The sequence below is a fragment of the Morone saxatilis genome, unplaced genomic scaffold (genome assembly GCF_004916995.1).
Source record: "Morone saxatilis isolate NCDOM2014 unplaced genomic scaffold, NCSU_SB_2.0 Contig9, whole genome shotgun sequence".
Lineage (NCBI taxonomy): Eukaryota > Metazoa > Chordata > Actinopteri > Moronidae > Morone > Morone saxatilis.
Window position 1 is genome coordinate 16,710,140 of NW_023340268.1, and position 4,783 is coordinate 16,714,922.

General features: G+C 39.8%; 1 protein-coding gene across 1 annotated transcript in view; it reads right to left on the reverse strand.

The window, feature by feature from the left end:
- Positions 1–4,783, reverse strand: part of fhod3a (formin homology 2 domain containing 3a) — a 58,494-nt gene that overhangs the window by 24,010 nt on the left and 29,701 nt on the right.

Below are 4,783 nucleotides of genomic sequence, written 5' to 3' on the forward strand. Positions count from 1 at the left end.
CAAAGTGATCCTACAAAATCGAATCAATCCAGAAAAGAGAGAGATTTGCCAAAGAGATGACTACTGGCTCATTCCTGTTCGTGAAGGAGCATCTGCCAAGGAGGAGAGAAATATAGTGGAGAGCTCTATTCGACCTTACGGCATTCTGATTAAGGAATTAAAGGAGGATGACGAGGGAGATGAGGATGGTGACGGTAATGACGATGGCAATGATGATGACAATGACAGCAAAGACGGTAGCAAATCTGATGATGGCAGTGTCAGTGATAATTGCAATGGCGATGGAAATGGCTATGGTGATAGGGATGGCGACAACGATGAAAGCGATGATGGTCCTGATGTCGATGACAGTGAAGACGATGACATCATCAGTGGCGATTATGATGGCGACAACAATGGCAAACATGATGACGGCAATGGCGTTGACATTTGCCATTATGACGATGATGACGATGAAAGCAATGATGATGGCAATGTTGATGACATTTTCCATTATGATGATGATGGCGATGAAAATGGCTCTGGTGATGGCGATAACAACGACAAGGAAAGCGATGATGATGCCAATGTCAATGACGATGATTATGATGACGAGGAAAATAACAACAGCACACACGATGATGAAATTGTTGCTGACAGTTGCAATGATGATGATGATGATGATGATGATGATGATGAGGATGACGGTGACAGAGGCAGTGAAGATGATGATGCGTGGAGTTGACACAACTGCTGAATTTATTGATGTATAATTAGAGCGAGATCACTTGTGTATAGAATTATATTCATCCTTGGTTTAAGTATTTCTTTTTTTACTTTAGGGGGCTTTATTGCCTTTAATCGATAGTGATAGCTGAAGAGTGACAGGAAAGGGGGAGAAAGAAAGAAAGGGGATGACACGCAGCAAAGGGCCACAGGTCGAAGTCGAACTGGTTTAAATATTTATAAACTGATACTGGGCCAAAAGCAAATACACATTACTTTGTTTTGTCATGGAGTTTCTGGCTTGGTTTACTGCTGATATGATATAGTAAGTAAGTAAAATGTATTTATATAGCAATTTTCACAGACATAAGTCACAAAGTGCTTTACAGTTACAAAGTGCTAAACAATGTATAGTAATCAACAGTTTTTGTTTCTGTAAGTATTTGTGTTTCATTTAAAATGAAAAAAAAAAGTTGTGTCTGTCATTCTTTTATGGTAAAATATGATGGACCTAAACATAAAACTCTTTTAAAGGCCCTGAAACCCCATTTCCTCAATCGGGTTCTGACTATGAGCAGTAGGACTGAACTAGAACAAAAATATTTCTGTCAAAAATATTAAACAAAAATATATTTTGTCATTTTATGTGATAATTCTGTATTTGTGTTTCGTCTGTACTCCTCTCACTGTTGAAGTAGGCGGGATCAATGGGGAAAAACAGAAAACTTGTCACCGCACCCACACAGTTCTGAAAAGAAAAGTAACTGAGGTCTTGAGTGTTAATCTCTTCACATATAGTAACTAAGGATGCTTTGTTTTAAGTGTTAAGTGTTTACTGCAGAAGAGAAATACTGATTTAAAACCAAGTTTTAGGCCCACCAGCTAAGATGAGAAAATATTTATAGAACCTTGTGTTTAAGAAACTGATAAAATTGGCATCTGATTATTTATTTTATCAAAGCATTATGACTTTATAGTTATTTCTAAGTTAGTTCTTATTTACAGGATTTGTTAACTGTTCATTTGTTACTGTATATGAATAAAGAGATGGTTTTCCTATCACTGAATGAACTTTGAACTTGTTGTCATTACTCCCTGCAATATTCCACACTGCGTTTCCTGTGACTACTTCAGAATAAAAGTCAACTTGTGTTTCTCCAGTGAAATGCTTTTAATGTGAAGGTGCAGTATCAGGAAATGTTTGGTTTGCATTAGCAGTAACTTAATACAGCATTTTCCCCAGAAATGTTGTAACACACATCCAGTTTGTAATTCAGTGATAGCTAACTAGATAGATTACTTAGCAGACAAGCAACATTTGTGAGTCATTCAAACAGACCATTGAAGTATTTGTTTGCTTGATGTCAAAGCAACCAGGCAGCAGAGATTCTTCCAGATATGAATCAAAATGAAAGTGAAAGAAAATTCTTTTGTCTAAGTTTCATGTTAAAAATAGGTTTCAGTGTAGAGAGAGAACTCAGCACACACACATTGTGAACTAGAGAAGGAAGCAACAACTTTGCTCTCATCGTCCTCAACCATGTATTTGGACTCAAATTTGAAATTTGAAGCTTTGTCTTCACTTCTTGGAGAAATCGTTAAACCCTATGACAAGAAAACATGTGAGGTTCGAGCAGATATTTTGTCTGTTGGTGAATTTCTTCTCTGCAACCTCATTGGGAAACAACTTACGACTTACTTGAAGGAACTTTTCATCGATGAGGAAGATTTTTTTGACCCACAGTAATGAAGAGTTTGCATTCTCTCCTTCGTGTTTTATTGGTGCTTGGGTTTTAAGTGCATTTTCCTTTCATGACCAACACACGTTGGACGTTTTTTAATAACTTTAACAAGTCATTCAGGGAAACGACAGCACTGGGCTTCTTTCGCGTAACGTCTTTACTTCAGCTTATAACCCACACAGCTGCTGCACGTGCTGCACACACATTTCAACAAAGGAATGCGTGGGTGGGAAAGATTGTGTCATGTTCACATTCAGTCATCATGCCAGCTCGGTTGGTTAACACCTGACAGACATCGTCCTGGTGAACATAGTTTCAGATATATCATATATAAATAAAGAGCTGGTAAATGCCCTGCGTTACAATGTTCACAGTTGGGGGCTTTAGGAAGAGGAGCGTTTTTGGGTTTCAGGGGGGTACACTACACTAAAACTGGTACGTCAGACCAAAAGCGTCCAAAAGCGGGACAGTTACGCAAAGCCGCCCTGGGGGGTCCGCCCCGCTGAAGCGTTTTGCCGCCTCTGTCGGGGGCCTTTCGTTCTTGCTTCTCAATTTAACAGGGGGCGGACCCGCACGTCACTCGGGATAAAAAGCCCGCCCGTGCAACAACTGCTGGTAGCCAACAGCCTCTTCATTTACCGCGGATCGACATGGGGATGACAGAGAGATCCGGTTTGCTTTTGGTTGCCCTGCCCTGCTCACCTGCCCGAAGACGCCGCCCACGTCGTACAATACCGGCTCTCCTGCTACGGCCGCCTGTTAATACTCCAAGCGGCCATTTCGGAACGAATGTTTTGGTTAGGAACCCAAGTTACGCGGGTTGTTTCGCTGCGGGACCCACTTTGACCAAAGGACCGTCACAGGATCTAGACATTCCCCAATTGGTCTAATCGCATGGCTAGTCCCTTTTATGGCTCTGGCGCGTTCATAAAAAGTTAAAAACACTTTTTAACTTTTTTTTTCCCGCCTTTCCCGCCTTGTCCGCTCGATCCGCTTTCTCCGCCTGGCTCCCAATACACAAGTTGAAATTATTGGCAAGCCATTTAATAACATTAGACAGCTAGACTGGATATCGTGTTGGCAGAATATCTCTAATTCAGTTTCTTGCCTTAGGGTCAAAAAAGGAACCATTTTTAGATATTCCGCCAACTACATTCTTCCTATCCACAATTGTCATTTTTTTCAAATATTTCACAAAGTGACATTCTTCCTAGCGACAAAGTGACGTCACTTTTGCCATTCATTTGTATGGGGGGGTTTATCATACGGATATCTAACAATTCAGGTTCCAATATTCCACCTATGTTGAATTACGAATCTGCAATGAATTGTTAGCATATTCTGTAATTCCAGCTTTAGAGATTTATCTACGCATTTTGCATTTCTGGACTAGTCATAACTTCCACGTTCAAGAATCTTTTAATTCACCTCCAATTCAAGACTATCTACATGTTTCCATTTACATATATTCTTAAATTAAGTTGTTGACTAGGCGAAAATGGAGTTGTAGGCATACTGTAACTGGAATTATGACTTAGTTCAAAATGACGTGTGAGAATTCAAACTGAGTTAGGATTAGGTCAATTAATTTAATTGTAGATATCTATTATGGAAGTTATAGATGCTCTTGAAATGAATTTTTGTTAGAGATATCTGAGATTGGAGATATCTGTATACTTTCATTATCGTGCCCTAGTCAAAATGTAATTACAGATATCTTGAGATTAGAGTTTTTGACTTTAGGCGACGGTGAATAACCGTTGCCAGATATCTGTATGCAAATTTTAGGCCCGGCCATCCCACTTTTAGGCGGGAAGCAGAGGGGCGGTGTTGTTTGTTCAAATCATCAAATCACATTAGAACTAGCACCGCTTAACTGTTAGCCTAATTAGTACCGGATGGTCGGGAGCAGCCAGGAGGCGAAGAAGGTTCTTTAATCGCCTTTTAATGGCCTTGCAGCCCGTGCAACACATTGAACGTCCATGCACAATAATTGCACTGGTCATAATGACGTTTGGGAGATATCTTTAACTTTTCATTCGCTTTACGTCAAACCTGACTTACAGATATCTGCAATTGTTTCATTAAGATGTGTGACGGAGGCCTTGAATGTTCGTTTCAATGGAACTCATTGCAGATTATCTGTAATTGAGTTTTGCCTAGGTCAAAACGAATTATAGATATCCTCTATCTGTAGTTTTGACCTAGCACAATTACGGTGGTTACAGGATAATCTCTGAATGACAATTCGACTATCCAAAATGTAAGTGCGACTAGTCAGAAAGACGTTCGTTGGATATCCTACAATGGTTAATTCCGGATAGTCCAAACTTTAG